Source organism: Monodelphis domestica, chromosome 1 (assembly GCF_027887165.1).
Source record: "Monodelphis domestica isolate mMonDom1 chromosome 1, mMonDom1.pri, whole genome shotgun sequence".
NCBI classification, from domain to species: domain Eukaryota; kingdom Metazoa; phylum Chordata; class Mammalia; order Didelphimorphia; family Didelphidae; genus Monodelphis; species Monodelphis domestica.
Genome location: NC_077227.1, coordinates 614,619,644 through 614,645,579, shown reverse-complemented (window position 1 = coordinate 614,645,579; position 25,936 = coordinate 614,619,644). Strand labels below are relative to the sequence as shown.

The window sequence follows — 25,936 nt, the reverse complement described above, 5'->3', positions numbered from 1 at the left end:
AAAAGTAACTGGAGAAAAAAAATGGCAAACCATTCCTATATCTGCCAAGAAAACCCCAAATGGAGTCCTGAAGAGTCAGACACATCTGAAACAACTGAATAATGATTCACTTTCCTCATCAACACCACCCCCAAATTATCTGCAATTACTTTGTATTTACTTATCTATGAACATATGTTAAACCCTCCATTAGGATGCTAGATCCCAGAGGACAGGAACTGTTTCATTTTTGTCCTTATATCCCCTGCATCTAGCATAAGATCCAGATACAGTAGATGCTTAATAAATGTTTATCAAATTCAATAAAATTGAATCTAGTAAATATGGATAATAATTGCTCATCCTACCTCATGAGGTTATTGTCAGGATCCTGTTAGCTCAAAACTGTGTAGACACTGAAAATAAGTAAAGTCTTTCCCAATGTGGTAAAATTGCCACAAGATATCATATTCACCAGATTGTAGCTTGGCTAAAACTCCCCAAATCTGTCAAGCCAAGAAAAATAGGTGCCTTCCTTAGAGCCAGGCTGAGTTAGTTTCTTCATTTCCCTCTGATGACACAACTGGTTGATGCCAACCATACACTGTGCTGTGCATGCCCATCCCTGACCTGAGGACTTAAATGACTTCAATGCCATGAGATGTGCCAAGGCACACAGTTTAATAAAAGACCAAAATGACACAGGACAATCCCATCCTGTTTGGTGGAGCTCCGGTCATGAGTAATGCCAATGGGAAGCTTGCCAAATGGAACTGAGGCTCTGTAAGATGATTCCCCAGATGCTGAGCTTTGGACCTGCCTTCCTCTGGAAATGGAAGTCAACCCTCAGAAGGAAGATAGAAGGAAGGAGTGACAGTTCTCTCAGACCCTTTACTACCCAAACTCCTAACCCTTAATCTAATGCAAATGATAATCATAATTAAAAAAAAATTATAGCACCTTCAAGTTTCCAAAATGCTTTCATGACTGTTATTTATTTTGAGCCTCACAATACTCTTTTGCCATATTGTGACAAAAGCTCGGTGACATAGTGGATAGAGTATTGGACTTGGAATCAAGAAGATTTGGATTCAAATCCTGGCTGAAATACTTCTTAACTATGTTCCCCTGGACCAGTTCTTTTCACCTTAAATTTCCTTATCTGTAAAAAAGAGGTTGGATTCAATGACCTCTAAGATCTCTTCTATGATCTTTAGAGGTAGTAAGGTACTTATTGTTGTCTTCATTTTACAGATAAGGAAACTGAGGTCCAGAGAGCTATGTATGCATGATCCCATAGCTATTAGGGGACAGAAGCCAGACTTCCAGACTTAGTGTCTGGTTTGCTTTTCAATCCAGTAGGCACATCATGTCCAGGTACTTCATCCATGTCCCACCAGGGGCCTGAGAAGTACAAATGAGTCAGCTGTCAAGACCTGAGGACTTAAGGGAACAAAAGACAGAAACCAGATCCACTAAAGACAAGCAGGCACATCGTTTCTGTGTCTAACATGGTGAATCACTTGAAGGTTTAATTTGCTTTTGCATATTTATTTATAATAGTTGCACAGGTCCCAACATACCACATCATCCTGTCTGATTTCCTTGGCAGCCTGATGTGATCTCTGGGAATGAGGGCCACTGAAGCAAATGCTAATTTTCTATATTCTTTGTACTGGACCTGCTCCACCTTGGCACATATCCATAAGCAAGGTTTGCGAGGGGTGCCATCTTCCAGGCTCACAGATTTTGGTAGCTTTCAGAGTATATGAGGGTAATTACCCCATTGTTTAAGGCAACAGAGAAAGGCATCTGGTGTCACAAATGTCACAAAAACTCAGATGTTCTGATGGTCTCAGGAATGGAGAGAGGAAATAGGCAGGATGCCAAGAGGCAGGGAAGATGGCTCTGACTTAATGAAAAATCTCAACTGAAGAGATATTTGGGAAGAAATGGTACTTTTATTAGATCATACCTATTCAAAATAGCGACAGGCAAAGTTTACCTTTGATATCTCCTACTTCTTCCACATCATTTTTCCTCTTGGAGTTTTACCATTTTCCTCCCAGGCACCTAATGGTATCTCATTTTCCCTGGTCTCCTAACCCTTAAACTTATCAGGAAAGGATCTAAGTTCATTCAAAGTCATATAGGATAATCAAAAATGGTCAGAGTAGAACATTTTATATCATCAGCCCAAGCTCAGACAAACTTTTAGGTCAATCTATTTCCAGACCACCACCCACTCTAAAGTATAAGCTCATCCAGTAGAATGTAAACTCCTTGAAGGCAGAAATGGTCTTCTTTTTGTCTTTATGCTCCTATCACTAGCACAAAGCTTTACCAATGGTAGAGAGAGAGAGACCAAGAGAGACCAAGAGAGACAACGAGACGGGGGGGAGGAGAGGGGGAGTGGAGGAGACCGAAAGAGAGAGAGAGAGAGAGAGAGAGAGAGAGAGAGAGAGAGAGAGAGAGAGAGAGAGAGAGAGAGAGAGGTCAGGAAAGGGTCTGGATGGCTCTATTCAAAAGTCCAAATCCACAATCCCTCTTGAGGATTTTAGACAGCTGTAACCAAGCATCTTAGTGGAGATGTTCAGGGTTTCAGAAGGGATAGTAAATCTCCAAAGAAATAGGTTTCTTCTCAGCTTCAGGAAATCCACCTTTCTCCTCTACCTCCCAGGCTAGAAGTGAGCGGTCAGTTGGACTTCAAGTTTCTGATTCTTCCTTAGAATTCTCAGCTTTTCTTCTCCCCTCCTCCACTCTCTCTTCAGCTAGTCCCTCCAAGAGACTGGTCTCCCTCCTAAATGCAGAATCTCTCTTCTCTTATCTTACAGTAGTTATTTACTCTGTACATGAGATCAAGTGTGACTATTGCCTTTGAGCAAATCCTTGCACCATTTTAAATACTAGTTTCATTCAGAGATTGTTTTGATGCTTTAAATTTATTCTGGCTTTTATTTTAGCTCTAAAATATAGGCAGGTCTGGTTCTAGTTACATCTGATATATTTTTTGTGTTTGTGTGATTCATTAAAAAAATGTTTGAGTTAACAATTCTGTAAATTTTGTGGTCCATTTAGGATTTAGGTTCATATTTAATGAGAGCCATACCTTTATAGTTCGATTAGGGACTCATTCTATTTTTTACAAAAGTTTTTGTTTCTACTTCACTTAATTCCTTCAAACAAAATCTTTAGTCATCAAAAACCCCCATTAAAAATGTTTTTTAAACCATTTCCCTTCTAAAATATTATCTCATTTTTCCTCACAACTATGCAAGGTGAGTATTGTTATTATTCTCTTTTTACAAATGAGAAAACTGAGGCAGACAATGAATTGTCTTGCCCAAAGTCACATAGCTCATAAGTGCCTAAGGCTGGATTTGAATTCAAAATCTTCTTGACTCCAGGCCTAGTGCTTTACACACTATGCCACACAACTGCCTTCAACAAGCATTCTTCAATTCTTCAAATGTGCCAGACATTCCTGTATAAGACACATCCAAACACAATTTAGACAAAATTATAAAAGTTTCCTTTATAAGACATATCTATACACAATTTAGGCAAACTTATAAAACAATACAATAGTATATATTATTCTCTACATCCAAAGAAGGGAAATGTTTTCTATTTTCAGTTTTCTAAAACTAAAATTGGTCATTTTGAATTATCTGAGTTGGAATTTAAGTTATTTTCATTTACATTATTATAGTAATTGTATATATTATTCTCCTGGTTCTGCTTACTTTATTCTATATCCATTTATAAATTTCTATATATTTTTCTGAATTCCTTATTTTTGCCATTTCTTATGTCACAAAGCTATTCCATTGCATTCATTTTTCACATTCAGTCAATTTGTGTCCAATTGTTTCTAAATTTTTGCTCCCATAAAAAGTGTTGCTTTTAACTAATTTTATACACATGGGAACTTTTCCTTTGCTTTTGATTTCTTTGGGATGTGTGATACCTTTAGCAGTATCATACGGTCAACAGTTTTGAATAGTTTTGTGATTTTTATTGCATAATTTCAAATCCAATCTATAATTCAAGTTTTCCAGAAAGATGAACCAATTCACTGTCCCATTATCTGTATATTCATGTGTTCATCTTCCTATGCCTCCCTAACATTGACTCTTTAGATCTTTGACCACTTCTTCAACTTTGAGGAGCTTGATTAGAAATCTCAAAGATTTTTTTAAATTGCAGTTTTCCTATTAGTAGTGATTTATAACAATTTTTCCTTTGGTATATAATTTGTAATTCTCATGCAAAATGGTTTCCTCCAAAAAGCTGCATAATTATAATGAACAATTTTGGTCATAAAGGAGAAAGGAGAAAGCATACTTACCTCCTTTTTTTTTTAAACAGCAGTGTAGGATGATGGATAAGGAACATTGCACATACTCTCAGAATGAGTTAATGTATTGATTAGTTTTGCTTATTCCTTTCTTCTCTTTTTTTTAAAAGTTCTTTTTCACAAAGAAAGACTCTCTAGAGAAGAGGGAAGTATGTATTTGGAAATGAAGGTGATATGAAATTAAAATATGGCAATAAACAGGTTTTTTAACTGTTTACTTCTGTACTTTAACAACTTATCTATTGGGAAATGGCCCTCAGTTTTATATATTTGTGTCAATTCCCTATATTAATGAATTTCACATTTTTATAAGTAATGCTTGACTATTTCTCTTCTTATCCTGGCTATATTGATGTTGGTCAAATCAAAGTTGTCTTGAATTTATTCTGTGATGTCCTCTATCCCTCATTAGATTATGATTTCCCCCCTCCAACTATAGTTGTAAAAAATGTCTCCATATGTTCAATTTTAATTTTAAATTTTGTTTAAATACACAAACACATGTATATATAGAGGGGGAGGAGGAGAGAAAACCTTACCTTCTATCTTAGAATCAATACTGTGTGTTGGTTCCAAGGCAGAACAGTCAGGTCCATTCAGTAAAGAAGTGTCTGAAGCCAAATTTTAACCTAGGACTTCTCATCTCTAGGTCTAGCGCACTATAGTACATAGTGTCATATGCTGCTCAAAAGCCATTTTCTTTCAAAACACTTTCCAGTTTTCTCATCAATTCTTTTCAGAGACAATAGTTTATATTATTGAGCTTATTGAAGATTAGACAGCTGTTCTATATTATTTTGCAATTCTTATCTAACCGGTTTTATAGATCTATTTTTCTTCTTTTAAACCAGCACCACATGGTTTTGTGGTGATCACTGGTTTTTTTTAATATACTTTGAAATCCAGTAATTCTCTTCCAGGGGTTCATTCTAGGGGAACATGTGCTTCCCTAAGTTTCAGAGGACTGATGTGATGAAAGGACCTTTCCCTTTCTGTAACCACAGTGAAGTATGCTACTATACACTTAAGCTAGGGATTTGTATGGGCACCTCCTCAGGGTCAAGTGATCAGCATCTTAAAGTGAAAAAGTAGATGAAAATGGCAGAGCATAGGTCAGGACCCAGTTGAACTCTTCCAACACCACCACTCACCAAAAAAAACCCCAACAACTTAAAAAAATACACTTTTACCCTTCTCTCTCAGAATCAGTACTAAGTATCAATTCTAAGGCAAAAAAAATAATAATAAGGGCTAGGCAGTTGGAGTTAAGTATCTTTCTCAGGGTCACATAGCTAAGAAATGTCTGAGGTCATATTTGAACCCAGGTCCTTCCAACTCCAGGCCTGTCATTCTATCCTCTGTGCTTCCTAGCTGTCCCTAGTAAATAAATTTATCACCCTGCATATAATGTGCTCCTTGAGGACAGGCACTGACGGAGTGGGGGGTAGGTGGCTCTTCCATCTTTAGAATCTAACTTAGAATAGGATTTCATTTGGGTAGGGAGTTGCCTTGTGAAGAGATCCCCTCTACCCATAATAATAGCTAACATGTATATAATACTTTAGGTTTACAAAACTTTTCAAACATATGTTCTCATTTGATCTTCCTAATCACCTACTGATGTAGGTACTATTCTTATTCCCAATTTATAAATGAGAAAACTAAAGCTTCCCCCCAAATAACTTTAAAGTAATACCTCAATTCAAATTTTGGAAAGTCAACAAAAGGGCAGAAAGAGACATATTTCTAGCCTGAGACAACTTAGGAGTTCCTCAAGAGAGGTCTGTCACAGCAGGATGGGACTGGATCCCAGCAGGATCAGCATCAGGGACTTTGGAGATGCCTGGGACAAGTAGCCATAGCATCTCTGGGAGGTCTCAGCCCACAGACAATAAGAACATCAGACAGGGGAGCTTTTCATGGCCATAGGTGCATCTGACAATGATAGACAACCCTGTTATTCATAAGCAGTTCTGGGTGGTAAATCCAGGGTACAGAGAAGTGCTTCAGATTGGTCACAATGGAGCAAGGGACCCTGGGAACATTTCTAGGGCTAAGAGGAGTGCTAGCATTTGGGACTGCAGGGGAGCAGCTTTTCTATCTGGTTAAAGACCAGAGCAAAGACCAGGAGAACAGTGACTGCAGCTAGGGCTAACATCACTTTGGAAGGACCAAAAACTAGCTCACTCTTCCAACTAGTGTCCACAACAGTAGCATGAACAAGATTGAAGCTTGGCACAGCACCTCCCCAGCCCTAAGTGAACAGAGCCCAATTTTAATATAAAGTTCAGGTTGATGAAATAGGCTGGGAAAATGAGCAAACAGCAATAACAACAAAAATCTTGACCATTAACACCTACTACAATGGTAGAGAAGACATTAGAAGAAGATAACGATGTGAAAACAGGAACAAACAAATTTTTAAAGAAAAATGCCAAGAGCAGTGAGATGGTTCAGCAGATTGAAAGACAGTCCAAAAGACAGAAGTGTAAGGGGTAAAATTTAGGGTTAAGACTGAATATATTATTTAGTGGTCACCAGGGATTTAAATTCTAAATCCCAATGAAATACTCAAGTCAGAATGAAATTTTATGATGGTTTATTTACTATAGAAGGAAGAAATTAAGAAGAAGGAAGAAGAGGGGAAAGGGGAAAGATCTACTCTGGCCTGGCGTGAACCAGGGGGAGTTCAGCGGCCTCTCAGCCAAGGGGCTTCCCAGAAGATTAAATCTAACTCTACTTTCAGCTAGGAGGCCTCCTCCAAGATGAGGGGCCTCCTTGGAGACTGGAACCTTCAGAAGGGTCAAGGGAAAGGGGATTCAGCCTCATCACTCATCATGTGCCTGTTCAGGAAAGCTGTCTCACCTAGACCCATGCTTCAGAGCTCCTCCAAGTCAAATTCCACCTCCCAAGCCCACAAAAGCAGCAAAATTTCCCCTCACAGGAAGTGACACAAAATATAAAGGCAGTTCTTTACATCACTTCCTGTGTCTCACATATACCAATGGTGGCTTAAATTTGGCTTAGGACAGCCCAGGGGGTCAGTCAATTGTTTCTGATTTGTCACTTGCTAGCACATGCAGGTCACCGACCATCTTCTCCTACAGTTAATCCTTAAGTGGGTGTGTATACATTCCTGATTGCTAGAATTCTAAAGACTAAGCAGGGTGGAGTAAATCTAAAATTCACAGAAGGTCCTGGGTTCAAATGTGGCTTCAGATACTTCCTAGCTCTGTGACATTGGGAAAATCACTTAACCTTCCTTTTAGAGCCTTTATCACTCTTCTGTCTTGGAACCAATACATAGAAGTGATTCTAAGATGGAAGATAAAAAAAAAATTTTTTTTTTAAATGCTAAATGGATCCAAGGACAGCATGAATTCCTAAGAGAGTTAAAGAAAGAAATGAGAGATAGAAGGAAAATTAGGAAAAGAAATGAGAGTGATGCAAGAAAATTATGAAAAAGAGAATTAATAGCTTGGTAAAAGGGGCAGCAAAACTGCTGAAGAAAATAATACCTAAAAAAACAGAATTGGTCAAATGATAAAAGAGGCACAAAATTCACTGAAGAAAAGAACTATTTTGGAGGAATTCCATGTGAACTGGAAAGACCTTTAGGAAATGATGCAGAGTGAAAGGAGCAGAACCAGGAGAACATTGTACACAGAGACTGATACACTATGGCATAATCGAAAGTAATGGAGTTTTCTACCAGTAGCAATGAAATGACCCAGCATAATATAGAGGAATTTAGGAGAAAGAATGCTATTAACATCCACAGAAAGAACTGTGGAACCAGAAATGCATTAGAAAAAATATATGATTAATCATGTAGTGGGATAGGGATATGAGTGGGGTTTTGATGTTAAAGGATCACTTTACTGCAAATATGAATAACATGGAAATAGGTTTTGAACAATGATGCATATATAAACCAGTGGAACTGCTTGTTGGCTTTGGGAGGGGGAAGGAGAGAACAGGGGAAGGGGGAAGCAGGAATCATGTAACCATAGAAAAAGAGTCTAAATCAAAATAAATAAATAAATAAAAGAACTGTTTTAAGAACAGCATTTGCCAATGTAAAAAAAGAGGTTCAAAAACTCACTGAAGAAAATAATTTCCTAAAAATTTAGAATTAGGCAATTGGAAGTTAATGACTCTATGAAATTTCAAGAAATAATAGAACAAAGTCAAAAGAATGAAAAAAAATAGAACAAAACTTGGAATATCTCATTGGAAAAACAACTGACACACATAATAGATCAAGGAGAGAAAACTTACTGGATTACCTGAAAGTTATAAATAAAACAAGAGCTTAGACATCGTATTTTAAGAAACTATAAAGGAAAACTTACCTGATACCTTAGATCCAAATGGTAAAATAGAAATTAAAAGAATCTACTAAAAGAGATACCAAAATGAAAACTCCCAAGATTATTATAGCCCAAATCAAGAGCTCTTAGGTCAAGGAGAAAATGTTGTAAGTAACCAAAAATAAACAATTTAAATATCATTGATACACAATCAAGATCTCACAAGATTGCATAGCTTCAACCCACATATATCAACAGCATTTCTATATATCACCAACAAACTCATGCAAGAATAGTAAGAGATAACCCATTTAAAATAACCATAAACAGAATAAAATTCCTAGGAGTATATCTAACAAAACAAAACCATGAGCATAATTGTAAAACACATTTTATACAAATAAAGTCAGATTTAAATAATTAGATAAATAGTATTTGTTCATGGGTGGACAAAGCCAATACAATTAAAATTATAATCCTACCTAAATGCTATCCCAATTAAATTATGAAAAATTATTTTATTGAACTAGAAACAACAACAACAACAATAATAAAATTCATTTGGAAAAACAAAAGGTCAAAAATATTAAAGGAATTAATGAAAAAACATAAAGGAAGGAGGTCTAGTAGTACCAAATTTAATTATCAAAAGTATCTGGTACAGGTAAAGAAATAGAAAAGCAGATCATTAGAATAGCTTTCAAGATTAAAAAAATCCCCATTTGGTAAAAAATGTTGAGAAAACTGGAAAGCAGTCTATCAGAAAACTGATGGATACATGAGAGGCATAAAAAGAAATCATAAGTAAATTAGAAGAACAAAATATATTATGCATCAGATTTATGGCTAGGAGAAGAATTTATGAATAAACAAAAGATTCAAACATTGTGAAGTATAAATTAGATAATTTTGAATACATTAAATGAGAAAGTTTTTTTTAAACAAATAAAGCTGATATAATCAAGATTAGAAAGGGAGCAGTAAATTGGAGAAGGGAGGGGGAGAATTTTATAGAAAGTTTCTTGGTCTCATTTCTAAAATACAAAGAGAACATTGTCAATTTTATAAGAATATAAGCCATTCCCCAATTGATAAATTGTCAAAAGATATGAAGGTAATTTTGGGGTGAAGAAATCAAGGCTATATGTCACCATTTGAAAAAAATATTCTAAATCATTATTGATTAGAGAGATGCAAATTGAAAGAACTCTGAGGTATCATCTCACACCTATCAGGCTGACTAAAATGATAAGAGGGTAAAATGACAAATGTTGGAGGGAATGTAGAAAAATGGGGACACTAATTCAGTGTTGGTGGAATTGTGAAATGATCCAACTATTTTGGAGAACAATCTGGAATTATGCCCAAATTATAATAGTGCATATACCTTTTGACCTAGTGATATCACTATTTGGTTATCCGAAGATGATCAGGGAAAAAGGAAAGATACCCATATATTCTAAAATATGTATAGCAGCTCTCTGAGATGGAAAAGATCTGGAAATTAAGGAAATGCTTATCAATTGGAGAATAACTAAACAAATTGTGATACATGATTGTGATGGAACACTATCGCATCATAAAAAATGATGGACAAGTTAATTTTAGAAAAAGACCTAGAGAAAATTATGAAGAGTAAAACAAATAGAATCAAGAGAATATATACAGCAACAGAAATAGTGTTTGAAGAATGACTTGTGAATGTCCAACTACAGAGAAAAAATTGATAAATAGAAACAAGTAAGGCATAGTTTTATATATACATATATCTTTTTGTCAAATGATACCTTCTCTATGAATGGAAGAGAGGAAGGGATGAAAGAAGTTGTCTGGGAATTTTAATGTAACAAAAAATAAACGAATTTAAAATTATAATGAAAAGATTTAGCAGCTTCCATAGTAAAGGACTGAAGGGCTTTAGAATGATATTCTGGAAATCAAAGGATTACAACAAAGAAGCACCTTCTCAGTAAAATTGAATACTTTGTAATCCTTCAAGAGAAAAAAATGGATATTTAATGCAATAGAGGACTTTCAAGCATTTCTAACGAAAAGTTCAGAGTTGAATAGAAAATATGACATTCAAATGTAAGACTCAAGAAGCATTAAAAGGTAAATATGAAACAGTGATCATAAGGTACTCAATATAGTTAAAGTGATTGTTTTTCTATTTGGCAAAATGATATATGCAACTCCTAAGAACTTTATCATCGTCAGAGCAGGTAGAAGGAGCCTATATAGACAGGGCATGAAAGTTAAGTTAATTACGCTGGAATGATCTAAAAAATGTAGGAGTGATGAAGAGGGATGCATTGAGAGGAGAAGGAAGAGTGAAATAGAATGGAAATATTTTTCTCACATAAAAGTGATATGCAAAGAAGAGCTTTTATAGTGGAAGGAGAAATAGGAGGGTGAGCAATTCTTGAACCTTACTTTCATTGGATTGGTTCAGAGGAATAATATAAATATACATTTAGTTGAGTATAGACTTACTGAATATAGAAATAGAAGGAGAAGGAAATAAAAGAAAAGGGGAAGGGGGGATAGTGAAAGAGGGGATGGATGAAGTGAGTCAGGAGCAAAACAAACCTTTGAGGAGGGACAGGAAAAAAAGAGAGAGAAGGATAAATAGAATGAAATAGCATGGAGGAAAATGTACAATTAGTGATCATAATTGTAAATATGAATGGGATGAGTTTAACCAGAATCCAACAATATGTTATTTACAAGAGATACACATGAAACAGAAAGACACAGAGTTAAAATAAGGGCCAGGCATTCCTTATAAAAATATTAGAAAACATTGGAATAAATGGAACCTTGCTCAAAATTATAAATGGTATCTATCTAAAATGATCATCCAGAAGAAAAACAATTGCTTGATTACATGGGTTGATAGGGATATGATTGGTAATGTAGACTCCAAATCCTAGTGTAAACATCAGCAACATGAAAAAAGTTTTTGACCAAAGACACATGTAAAACCCAGTGGAATTGCAAATTACAGGAAGGGGTGGGGGAGGGGAGGGAAAGAATATGATTCTTGTACCAGAGGAATAATGTTCTAAATTGACCAATTAAATAAAATTTTAAAAAAAGAAAAAAGAAAATAATTATCCAGCATTAGCTATAATGGAGATAAACTAAAATCCTTCCCAATAGGATCAGAGACAAAGCAAGGATGCCCATTATCACCACTCTGATTTAACATTATACTAGAAATGCTTGCTAGATTGCTACAAGGAGGAAAGGAGATTGAAGGAATTAGAATACGCAATAAAGAAAACAAGTTACCACTCTTTGCAAATGATACAAGGTTTACCTAGAGAATCAACTAAAAAACTAATAGAAATAATTAATAACTTCAGCAGTTGAAGGATACAAAATAAACCCACGTAAATCATTAGCATTTCTTTTACTACCAACAAAATTAAATAGCAAGAAGTAGGAAAGAAAATTCCATTCAAAATAATTCTGGATTATATAAAATACCAGAGGTTATACCTACCAAAACAAACCCAGCAACTATATATACACAATTACAAAACACTTTTCACAGAAAGTCAAACCTAAACAATTGGAAAAACACTAATTAAAACATTAATTGCTCATGGATAGGCCAAGCCAATATACTGAAAATGACAAAGCATTCTCCAATTGAAAAATGGTCAAAGGATATGAACAGGCAGTTCTTAGAGGAAAAATTAAAACTATCCGTAATTATATTTTAAATTGCTCGAAATCACTTACTTTAATTTTTTTTTTAATTTAGATTTTTTCCCCATGGTTATATGATTCATGATCCCCCCCCCCTTGCTGTTCCCTTCCTCCCAGAGCTGAAAAGCAATTCCATTGAGTTATACATGTATCATTATTCAAAACCTATTTCCATGTTATTCTTATTTGCAGTAGAGTGATCTTTTAACATAAAAACCCTAATCATATCCACATTGAACTACATGATCAATCATATGTTTTTCTTCTGCGTTTCTGCTCCTACAGTTCTTTCTCTGGATGTGGATAGCGTTCTTTCTTATAAGTCCCTCAGAATTGTCTTGGGACGTTGCATTCCTGCAAGTAGAAAAGTCCATTAGATTCAATTGTGCCATAATGTATCAGTCTCTGTGTACAATGTTCTCCTGGTTCTGCTCCTTTCACTCTGCATCAATTCCTGGAGGTCTTTCCAGTTCACATGGAATTCTTCCAGTTCATCATTCCTTTCAGCACAATAATATTCCATCACCATCAGATACCACAATTTGCTTTAACCATTCCCCAATTGATGGACACTCCCTCATTTTCCAATTTTTTGCCACCACAGTTATAAATATTTCTATACAAGTCTTTTCCCTTATTATTGTAACCTTAAAATTTCACAGACTTATGAATGTTAAAAATTTTACTCCACATTGAGGAATCCTCCAATTCCCTACTTGAAATAATTCCCTACCAGATAGTGAGAACTCTACTTGAATGTGAAAACTCCTTGCTATGGGAGTATCCCTACTCCACCCCTACTTAAGACTGCTTTAGGGCAGAAAACTCCTTGCTAAACAATGAAAGTACTTGAAAACCATACTTATAAAGGAAAGGAGTTCTTTGAGCCATGCCTGTTTTTGGAATTGATACAATGGGATGCTAGGTGCCTATAAAGGTGGGGCAACTTGTAAACTACTTAGACCTAAAAGTTGAAAACTTACTCAGAGGTTTTCTCTTAATGAAATTAGTCGACACAGCAGCATTTTTTTTCTGACTTACTAAAGAGATTCATCTACTCAGCTGTGAATCCAAAATGGGCTGTCTTTTGGAAACATCTACAGTGATTGGTAGATGGAAGAACTTAGGGGAGGTGACATAGGAGATTTTGTCCTTAAAAATAAGAGCTCAGAGAAGAGCTGGAGTTCATTCTGAAACATTCAAATTGAGGAGGTCATTCTGAAACATTCAGATTGAGGAGGTCATTCTGAAACATTCAGATTGAGGAAGGACTGATTCTGAAACATTCAGATGGAGGAGGGAGCTGGTGAAAGCAGCTGAGATGATGCTGGCCTGGTGTCACTAGAATCCTTGCTTAGGCAGACCTTGTGGTGAGTGTTAAAAGACTGACTGACTGATCTCTCTCTTTTAAGACTCAGGTCTAGGCCATGTTGGCTTAAGGCCCTTCATACTTACTTCCTTTTTCTCTCTTTCTCTCTTTTCTTTAATTCCACATTTGTATTAATTAAAATCTCTATAAAACCCAGTTGACTTGGGTATTTTGAATAATTGGGAATATTTCCCTGGCGACCACCTTATATTTGATTTAAAAACCAAGACACTGTAGTGAAACATATTTTCTGCGGTCAAATTTACTCACCCTCTCTTATATCTATCACAATTTAAATCTTCCACCATTTTAACTCACTACAGTTTGTGGGCTTCACTATTTAAATCTCACATTATCTCTTTCATCATAGTTTCAAATTGCCTTCCAGAATGGTTGAACCAATTCACAACTCTAACAGCAGTGTATAAAATTACTTATTAATTAGAAAAATGCAAATTAAAACAATTCTTAGATGCCACCTCACACCTATCAGATTGACTAATATGGCAAAAAAGAAAATTATATATATTGGAGGGGATGTGAGAAAACTAAGACACTAATACACTGCTGGTAAAACTGGGAACTGATAAAACTATTATGGAGAACAATAAAGAACCAGACTCAAAGGGCCACAAAGCTATGCATACCCCTTCACCCAGCAACACTACTACTAGATCTGTATCCCAAAAAGATAAGATATAAGGAAAAATGACCTATTTGTCCAAAAATATTTATAGCAGTTCTTTTTGTGGTGGCAAGAATTGGAAATTGAGGGGATTCTCAATAGTTAGGAAGCAGATAAACAAGTTGTGGAATATGATTCTGGTGGGTGGTATTTGGGTGTTAAAAATGATGAGAGAGGTGGTTTCAGAAAACCATGGTAAAACCTATATGAACTGACACAAGTGAAATGAGAAGAATTGGGAAATCATTGTGAAAGTATCAGCAATATTGCAATGATGATCAACTGTGAAAAACTTGGCTGCTCTGATCAATACAATGATCCAAAGCAAATCCAAAGGACTCATGATTTTAAAATGCCATCTTCCTTCAGAAAGAGAACTGATGAACTCTGATTTCAAATTGGAATATAATTCTCACACTTTTTTGCATTTTAGGGGGCATAGCTAATACAAATATATGTTTTACATGATTTCACATGTTTAATTGATACCATGTTGTTTGTTTTCTCAGCAGATGGGGGAAGGTGGGAAGGAAAGAGAGAGCATTTGAAAATCAAATTTTAAAAAGAAAAAAATGTTAAAAATAAAGATTTTTTAAAATGTCAATATCTTACTTTCCTAATTACATGTAATACCAATTTTCAACATACATTTTTTGAAATTATAAGATCCAAATTATCTCCCTCCTTCTTCCCCTTTCTGAGATGGCAAGCAATTTGACCTGGGTTATACATGCATAATCATGCAAAATATATTTCCATAAATAAATAATTTTTCAAAGAGAACACATGTAAAACCAGGGGCGTACTGGAGCTAGCTCACATGACTTGCAAGAACTGATTATTAAATTTCAGTGTGAACATTTACACTTCAGAAATCATCCAATGAAATATATTAGGGCTTGGTTTATTGGTTTGTTTATTATCTAAACTTGGGAAAGCAATGTATAAAGCATTAACAACACTGATTAAGTTTGAAAAAAAAAAGGAAAGGAAATGGAGCTGGCAGCTGGAAAGATGGTTCATTATGTCTGGTATTTTCCAGTTTCTCTAAGCTCTATAAATGGATGAAAAGCTTATATGCACTTATAAGCACTGTTAATATGAAAATGGGAACTTGATGGGATATGTAACTGGACAACTGTTTTCAAGCCAGGAAATCAAGGAAGAATTGATTTTAGGATTGAGAGGAGGCAGTCATTGGCATCCAAGTTTAGATCAATGGCTGTTAGAATAAGAGGAACTACATGTAAGGGCAACACCAGATTGATAGAAAGGTTAGAGGCAACATTGTATGATAGAAAAAGCAATGGATTTCCAATTAGAAGACTTGGGATCTAGTCTCATTTTATACTTAAGGAAAATGAGACCTTTGGCAAGCTACTGAGTCTCATTTCCCTTAAAAAATAAAATGAGCAAAAAAATAACAAAACTGTCTTTATAATTTTTGAAGGTCTTTCTCCCAACTCCCACTCTCAAGTGGGACAAGTTGGAGCCAAGAGCAAGGCTACATGTCTCCTGAATGGTTCTAGGAGCATCTCTAAGGTGTTGAAGGTGTCTTTATAATGTTATTGACTTGAATCTGCTCCACTGTGTTTTCTCCAAAGTAATTTGTATGTGATAGGTGCCTCCACATCATTTAACCAATTAACATCAATTAGCTTTGTTTTTTCTTTTTGTTGAGAAGACAAAAAGTTCTGGTGTCCTGCCAGGTGTTGCTGTGGTAGGTATTGATTGGGGATGGGGGGGGGGTGATTATGTCCCCACAATCCTTCATTTCCAGAAGCAGACATATCAGGCTTTGCTATGTTGGTTTGGCAGAGTACACTGAGCATCCTTTGAGGATGGAGCCAGGCCAGGCCAGTAGTACGATAAAAAACATAATGACAATGCTTATAATACTCCACAGGATGGCTGTGATGATCAAATGAGATGATATATGTAAAGCACTTTATAGAATGTGAATGTCAGTCAATGAGTATCATTAAGCACCTACTATGTGTCAGGCAATGGAAATACAAAGAGAGGTAAAAATGGTTCTGTTCTCAAGGAACTCATGGTAAGTAGACTGACTAAGATTGAGGTTAGATAGGGAAGAGGGCCAGTTTTTTTTTTTTTTTAGGAATTTATGTTATTATTCAGTCATTTCAATTATGTCCAACTCTTCATGACCACATTTGGGTTTCTTTGTTTTTTAAACCTTTACCTTCCATCTTGGAATCAATATTAAGTATTAGTTCCAAGGGAGAGGAGCAGTAAGGGCTCGGCAATGGGTGTTAAGTGACTTATCCAGGGTCACATAGATAGGAAGTGTCTGTGACCAGATTTGAATCCAAGTTCTTGCATCTCCAGGCTTGGCTTTCTATACACTGAGTTAACTAGTTGCCCTTTGGTGGGTTGTTTTTTTTTTGCTGGTTTTTCTATTTTTCTTTCTTTCTTTTTTTAGAGATATTGGAATGGTTTGCCCTTTCCTTCTCCAGCTTATTTTTACAGAGGAGGAAACAGAAGCACAGTAAGTTTCTGAGGTCAGATTTGAAGTCATGAGAGTGTTTTCCTGGCTCTCTATCCACAAAGCCAGTGAGCTGACAGCTACATGTTCCTAGATTGTGGATATTTTAGGATGAACTCTCCATACTTCACAAACTCACCAAATCTTTACTTTTCTATGAGAGAGCTAAGTGGCACAGTGGATAGAGTATTAAAGCTACACTCAGGAAGGCCTTTTGTCAAATCCCAATTCAGATACATACTAGCTGGGCAAGACCCTTAAGCTCTGTCTACATTAGGTTTCCTCATCTATCTGTAAAATGGGAATGATAATAGCACCTAACTCACAAAGTTCTTGGAAGCTTAAATGAGATAATGTTTGTAAAGTACTCTACAAATCTTAATAAAGTGATATATTAGAAATTACTATTCTCCTAATTTTTTTACTTTGCCTTTCTTTACCTTTTTTTGCCTTACTTTACCTTTTTAAGTACTATATATACATATATCTTTTTGTCAAATGATACCTTCTCTAATGAGGGGAAGAGACAGAAGGAGGGAGCTAACTGGGTATTTCAAAATAACAAATAAATAAAAGGGGGAAAAATAAACTTTGTCTCCTTTAATTTCTGGTTCTCTTTTTGCCTTTTCTTTATTATTTAATAAAATAATTATCTTATAAATTAAAATTAATAAATAATGTTTAATAATTAATAACAATTAATAAAATAAATGTAATTTAATAAACAAACAAATTTTATTTGTTATAGTCAGCTATAACAATAGTAACAGGTAAATAATATCACCTAAGTACCATGGGTTATTATGAGGACAAAATGAGCATATTTGTAAGGTACTTTGAAAATTTCAAAGTTATATTTATTATAATCTGAATAATAGCCTCAACAAATACAAACAAAAGTAGGAATGATCTCCCAAACTATTTACATTTTAAAATATAAACTTTCACAAAATACTATAATAGTGACTGTTTACTTGCTTTTGATCTCCTTTATCACTATGGGCTTATATAATTTGATGACTGCTATTTTTATGTAGCCATAATAAGTGAATATGTTATTCCAATTCTGATTTCTTTGCTTTTATGTCACTTAATATAGCTATCTCCATGAATCTTTGTATTTCTCATATTTTTTACTTTTAGTACTACAAAAGCATTCCCTTAGATCAGCAATTCTTAACCTTGTTGTGTCAAAGACTCTTTTGATAGTCTAGTCAAGTCTATGACTTCTCAGAATAATGTTTTTAAATGAATAAAGTAAAATATACAGATTACAAAGGAAACCAATTATATTGAAATCTAGCTAACAAAATGTAAAAGAAAAGAAAAAGAAAGACATTCTCAGAGACCAGATTAAGAACTCCTGTCTTAAAATGGTACATTATATTATGTCTTAAAATATAGTATTTAAGGTTGTATAATAAAAATTTTTTTCTATCTTACCTTACAAAGGTCAAAAAATTGTACATCTTAAAAGTCACTATTTAAGATTCTTCAATAAGTTAATATGGCATCACATTTTTTAACTGTTCACCACTTGTTGGATGTATACATTGCTTATACTTTTCCCCCATTCTAGATAAAGCAGCTGTGCATATTTTTGTCATTTTAATAACATCAATCAGCCAGTAAGCATTTATTAAACACCCACTATGTGTTAAATATTATGCTAGGTGTTCGGGATACAAAGACAAAACATGGAATAAATTCCTGCTCTTAAGGAGTTTACATTTTATTGGTGGGGACAACATGTATGTATATAAACACAGACAGAATAAATACAAAACAAATATAAAAATTTGGGAATAGTGGGTTCACTGAATTAAAAAGTAGAGTTAATTTTATAACATTTAATATATTGCCAAACTGCTCTGCAAAACCACAACAATAATAAATAAACTCTGAAAGGATTCACAGCCCAACTAATAATGTAACAAATGTACCTGTTCTCCCAGAGTCCTGAAAACACCAATTTTGATTGTTTTTCAAAAATTTGTCCATTTGATGGATATAAGGTAGTACCTCAAATTTAGGGATTATATTTTTTTCATTTCTCTGATGAATAAAGAGTTTGAACAATTTGCAAGTAATTTTTTATGGTTTATTTCCTCTTGAAAAATGCTCACCTACTTGGCCATTTATTCCATTGAGAAAAGGATTTTACTCGTGCATATATTTTGAATAACAGACTTTTATAAGAGATAGATATAGACAGATAGATAGATAGATGCTTAGATAGATATTTAAAGAAAGAGATGATAGATAGATAGATAGATAGATAGATAGATAGATAGATAGATAGATAGAGATAGATAGACAATAGACAGATGGATGTGTATTATTATTTTCCTCACAGGGGGACTGTTGCTATTGTTGTGAACTTTGATTTGGATTTGAGCCTAATTTAGAAGAAGAGACACCTCCCAGAATCTAGAAGGTGCTGTGAAGATGCCTGCAGAGACCACACACTGTACCAGAAGATCCAGAGTGAACTTTGAGATATGGCAAATTTGAACTTGGGGGGAGGTTAAATGTTTTTGTTTTGAATGTACACTCTTATGCCAAAGGGGACTGCCTCCTAATTGGGTTTTGTCAATGCACCTATTATTGGTTTTGTTTCTTTTCTTTTTTATTTTCCTCTTATCCCAAATTATTGTAATTTCCCTTTAAAAACTATAATATTTGTATATACCTCTAGTTCGAGTTATATTAATTATGTTTTCATGATCCATTGGGGAGATTGGTCTCCCAAAGGATCATGGAGGGGAATGTAATGAATTAGAATCTTGAACCCTAGAGATGACATTTCCCACAATTCCCCTTTCCCTTTCATGTATGTGAATCATTACTTTGATTTCATATTTAGTTTCAGTTCTGCACACGCCCATGCAGAAATCAATGTAATGACACATATACATGAAAGGGAAAAGGGGATTGTGGGAAATGTAGTCTCTAGGGTTCAATATTCTAATTAATTACAGATAGACACATAGATAGATAGATAGATAGATAGATAGATAGATAGATAGATAGATAGATGGATGGATGGATAGATATATAAATAGATGATAGGTAGATAAGTAGGTAGGCAGGTTGGTAGACAGATAGATAGGTGATAGATAGATAGATAGATAGATAGATAGATAGATAGGTAGATAGAGACCAATAGATAAATAGATGTAGATAGATGTTTAGATAGATATTTAGAGAGATGATAGGTAGATAGATAAGGAGATAATAGATAAGACAGACATATGGATATAGAAATAGACAATAGATGGATGGACACATAGATAGATAGATAGATAGATAGATAGATAGATAGATAGATAGATAGATCAACTAATATATCAATCAGCAGAGGTTTTTTATTTTCTGCTTGAGATCTTAATTTTTCAACCTATCCACACAGTAACTGTCAATTCAGCTGTCATACTCTACCCTTGCACACACTATGCAAGGTCCCATCATTCTTAGAGCATATCGGAGCTGAAACTCTGATTTGGGGATAGGGGAAGCAAATGATTCAGATCACCTCTGTGGATCATAGCTTTCTTCAATACTGTTCTGCCTGTTCTGCCCCCTCAGGGTAGTGGATGGGATTTCAATTCAATTCATTAAAAAAAAAACATTTATAAAGCTTCACTTTGTGTTTATGATTCTACTAGTAATCACTAGAGATACAAAGACAAAACACAGCAAACAGTCCTTGTCCTCAGGGAGCTTGCATTCTACTGGAAGAACAGTGAGAAATAAATAGAAAAATAAACATAAGGTCATTTAAGAAGCTTAAAACAACCATATCAAGTAGAATATGGTTTTTTGCCCAGTTCTAAAGCTAGCCTCAATGGTGAAGATAATAGATGGATTGTGAATTCTGGCCCTGGAAGAAGAAATAAGGGCTAACTTGATAACTACTAAGACTGGGCATACAGGAGAAGAGTTTCTAAATTTAATTATTAGTTAAGAACTAACAGAAAACGCTCCAAATGGGTTCATGTGGAGTCTGACATGACTGAAACAAGTGAACAACAAAAATGTACCTTTGCTAGTATTTACATAGTGTTTTAGGGTTTACCAAGCACTCTACAAATATTATCTCATTTTTATCCTCACAGCAACTCTGAGAGTAGGTGATTTTTTTAGCCTCATTTTATAATTGAAGAAATCAAGACAAGCAGAGATTAAGTGACTTTCTTAGGACTGCACAGTAAGGGGAGTGCCTGAGGCTAGATTTGAACTCATTTGTTTTCTACCCCAAAGTCAATTCTTTTACCTACTGCACTACCTACCTTTGTATTTTACAAGGTACTGTAGAAGATACAGAGGTTTAATACAATATTTATTCTCAGGATGCCTACTATCCCATTGGAGTGATATGGAATTCATGTGAAAATGGAACTAGCACAAAACAGTCTATAGTTATGGGTGAATGAGTGATACAAATGACAAATGGTGTAAGAATTCAAAGGAGAGAGGAATCACTTCAGGTTAAAATAGCTGGGAAAGGTTTCCCAGAGGAGGTAAAAGCTGAGGTGGGCTTTGAAGGATGAGCAGTCTCAAAAGGCAGAGAGGAAGAGGAAAGGTATACCAGATAGGGAGGAGTAATTAAGTCCCCCATTTCAAAGAATCAATGCTTTTATTGGAAAAATAAACTTTAAACAACAATGATCAGTTCAAAACTATCTCAAAAATCAATCAGATCAGACATTTGGTAAGCCTCTACTATGTGTCAGGAAATTTGGTAGGTACCCAGATTCAGTAAAAACAATGAAAAGCTTCCTACTGTGAAAGAGTTTAGTTTCTATTAGAGGAGACATCATGCAAATATACAAGATACAAGCAAAAGAATCATAAAGGCAACTTTGAGTGGCAAAGAATTAGCAACTGAGGAGACCAGGAAAGTCTTCTTAGGAAGGAAGTCCTTGAGCTGAATCTTGAAGGAAAACAGAAATTCTAAGAAATGGAGATAAGGAGAAAGGTGTCAAAATATATGTAGATAGTCAGATGTCCTGGGAAATGTTTAATCTGGAGAAGAGAAGACTAGAGGGCAGGAGGTAAAACATCAACATGGTTTGGCCCAAAATTATCAAGTAGCTTACTGTTTATTGAGGAGTCAAGATGGTGGCTTAGGAGCAGCAAAAGCCAGAATTATCAAATAATCCTTTATAGGCAATTATGACTTGATATGACAAAGAAACTATAGCATTTAGATAAGGAGAAACAAAAAAGGAGGGTATTTGGGGTGGGGAGACAAGGCTGAGCAAAAGTATATAATAGGAGTTTTAACATGGGATCTGTGAACTTTTTAAAATTAAGTTTAATTAATTAATTAATTAAGTTGAACTTTTTAAAATGTCTTGATAAAAAGTATTTCCATGTAATTGGTTTATGTTGTAATCTTACAATTATTATATTATGTAATCTTATGTTTTTACTTTATGAAAGTGGTCTACAACATGAAGAGCTTAAAATTCCTTGATTCAGAGGCACATGGTGGATGCAGGGAACACTAATCCAGTAGGTGGGAGCGGCAGACATTGAGGAGCAGGGAGAGCAAAAATTGAATCTTTAGCTTGGAATCATTTTGCAGAGGGTTTTAAACGCCAGCCTTGATATATAAAATATATGTAAAATAGTATATAAAATGAACCTTTCCTTCTCTAAAGATTTGATTTTTTTCTTTTTTTTCCTGTAGAATTCCAAGGAAAGTTCTGTTTCAGGAGGGACACAGAATACAAGGAATCAGTGAATAAACATCTAGTAAGTACCTACCAGATACTTAATGTCAGTGTCAGGCATTGTACTAAGCACTGGGGATACAAAGAAAGCAAAAGATGGCCCTAGAGTAACTCACAGTCTAATCTAATGTACAAATATCGTACATAGTCTTAGCCTAGTGATAGAGTGAGCAGTAAGAAGAGGGAGGAATATTTTATGGTAAATTATAGTCAGGGCGATTAGCAGAACAGCATAATTTAAAACCTTAACATTTCAAGGACCTCAGGAGTTACTGTTGACTCTGACAGTTACAAGATTATATACTTAAATTTTTATTGAAAAGTTACTCTCTGCCTACCCTTGTGATGGATGAGTGAGTGTTTCATAAGAGATGGGCTGACTCCAGAAGGAATGAGAGATTAGGTTTAAATGAGAATAGATTTTAAAATTTTAATTAAATTAATTAAATTAAAAACCCATAAAACAAAAACCTAACCCATGGGTCTATAGATTTTGAACCTGTCTGCAAGCTGTTCTAAACTCCTACAGAATATAGGGAAATCTTTATCCGGATGTCTTCATCCATGTTTCTAAATTGCCATCCTAGCCATGACCTGTGGATCTCACCCAGACCTGACTCCTAGGATCTGAAGGTTTATTCCTTTGTATTAATCAGGCATCTTTATATGATTTTGAACTCACAGTGGTGTCAGGGCTGCTTGCCTCAGAGATCAAAGAAGCATTTGCATTCTGGAAAATATTGGGTCAAATAGCATGTTATTTCAGAAAAGTGCTTCAGTATATCATTTCCTGATATATGCAATTATAGCCTCTTTCCATGTTGAGTTGGAAATGACTGTATAAGTAGCTATTTACTCAGTGGCCTAGCACACTGATGACGGGAGCATTCTAAATTTATCATGGCGAACTCAAAACACCAGGGCTGCTAAAATACATATTTTTGTGAGAGACTCTAACTCTTCTGTCAGCAGTCTAGCTTCTTCTGATAACAAACGCAACAAGCAGCTTGCACATAAACACAAAAGATATTTCTTTTCTCCTTTCCTCCAACTTGGCTAGAAAAGGATAAAAGACATTTCCATGGGGAGAGAAAGGCTGGTGAGATCATAGCTTAGATTTTCAAAGGAAGAAATTCAAGTTACTTGCATCCTTAAACTGCTCATACTTTTTTTTTTTTAAAAGAAAAATAGGGGCAGCTAGGTGGTACAGTAGCTAGAGAGCCAAGCCTGAAGTTTTGAGGACATGAGTTCAAATTGGACCTCAAACACTTTTTAGCTATGTGACCTTGGGCAAGTCACTTAGTCCTACCTAACCCTTGTATTTCTGTCTTAGAGTTATTACTAAGATAGAAAGTAAAGGTTTAAAAAAAATAGTAGCAAAGTACACAGTGTGTCATTACTCAGTATAAAAACTGTTCTTTATGATCATAGACAGATCACACTTTTAGAAAGATTATAAAATGAGCTTCAACAAGGGATATTCTAGAGCCAGCTCTAACCAGCTCTAGCCAATTGTTAAGTTGTATATTTTTTTATTGTCTAGAATTAAGAAAATGGTGAGGAAAATGTTAATAATGCAGCTTAAGCTTAAAAATATGTAGTAGGTCCTTTTTTCCCCTCAAGAGCTGATTGTTAAATGTTTATAAGTACACTTCTGGTTCAACTATACCAACACAATAACCAGATAACTCACTAACAAGTACACTACTGTATGCAGACCTCTCCTGTAATACAATAACATACACACACACACTCCAGGCTAGTCTATTGAAGGTTAGGGGCCAAGCTGACCCAGAGAGAAATAATCACTCCCATTGGGAGTAGTAGCAATTGCTTGCCCTAGTACAAAATGCTCAGTGGCTTGTGTTTGATTATTATTCAGCTTTTTTTTTTTGTTTAGTTTATACAAGGTCTATAGGCACAGAGTACTTAAATTTTTTTTAAATATTTTTTATTTATCCAATTACATGTAATAACAATTTTCAAGATATATTTTCCTCAAATTATGAGGTTCAAATTGTCTCCCTTCTGCTATTCCTCTCCCCTCCCAGAAATGGTAAGTAATTTGATCTAGCTTATACATGTATTATCATGCAAAACTTACTTCCATATTGTCTTATTGGCCAATCTTATAGGGGTCAGATGGTACCTCAAAGTTGTTTTAACTTGTATTTCTCTAACCAAGAGTGATTTAGAGTCTAATTAGTAGACTCTTGCAGTAATCCAGGGAAGAAATGATGAGGACCTGAACTGGAGTGGTGGTCATGAGAATAGGAAGAAGAGATAGAATTGAGAGATAATGTGGAGGTAAAGACTTGCCATTGATTGGATGGATATATGGTTGTAAGAAGGGAGAATGAAGGATGCTGCTGAGCTTGGTGACTTGGATAACTAGAAGGATTGTAACTCCTTTAAAAGAAAAGCAGGGAGGAAGATAATAATTCTAGATTCCTATAGGATGTCCAGTTGGAGATGAGGACTGAAGTATAGCAGAGAAACTAGCTAGTTATAATGATCCCTTCCAATGTATGATTGAAGCTTTAGACCAACAAATTAAGTCTCATTGTCTTTTTAATGAAAAGCTTGCCTATGTGTCAAGGATCACCAATTTTCTTAGACTTAGGTGAATTTCTAGCTGCTAACAGTGCTGATTGCCATTGGTCATAACCAGATTAATAATAGATATTGGAGAATGATAGAAATATATAATAGAAAAATAATAGAAACCAGGAGGCAAGTACCAAGTTCTATTTAGCTAGATAAAGAAATTTAGTGGAATCTCAAAGATCATCTGATCTAACTGTTTGATTTGGTCAAGGAGAGAGGAAGAGTAGGAAGGAGAGAGAGAGAGAGAGAGAGAGAGAGAGAGAGAGAGAGAGAGAGAGAGAGAGAGAGAGAGAGAGAGAGAGAAGAGAGAGAGAGAGAGAGAGAGAGAGAAAATGAGACTTAATCTGACTAAATAGAGAACATTCCCTAGCCACCCTGGCTATACCAACAGAATCCCTGGTATTCTGGGGATACTGCCTGAATTTGGATTTCAGAGGCTAGAGATCCTAGAAGTTTTGAACTTGCATGTCTGGAATCCTAATTACAGATGACTTCTTGGCTTTGGAATGCTCTGGAAGAGGAGGGGTTGGTGTTCTTAAATAAGGAATATTTTTAATAGAAGCAGATCATAAGAGTAGAGGATATGAATAAAGTGAAACTAGGAAAAATGGACTTCAGGTCAATGTGACATTTGGAAGTCAGACATGTGGTGACTGAAA

At 35.1% G+C, this 25,936-nt stretch overlaps 1 long non-coding RNA gene across 2 annotated transcripts in view; it reads left to right on the top strand.

Annotated features, from left to right (window-relative positions):
• LOC103100892 (uncharacterized) overlaps positions 1 to 25,936 on the top strand; it is a 78,912-nt gene that overhangs the window by 7,471 nt on the left and 45,505 nt on the right. For both annotated transcript variants that reach the window (XR_008915606.1, XR_459108.2), the window contains exon 2: positions 22,628 to 22,692. This is a non-coding gene — a long non-coding RNA (uncharacterized LOC103100892). The remainder of the gene's footprint in view (positions 1 to 22,627; positions 22,693 to 25,936) is intronic.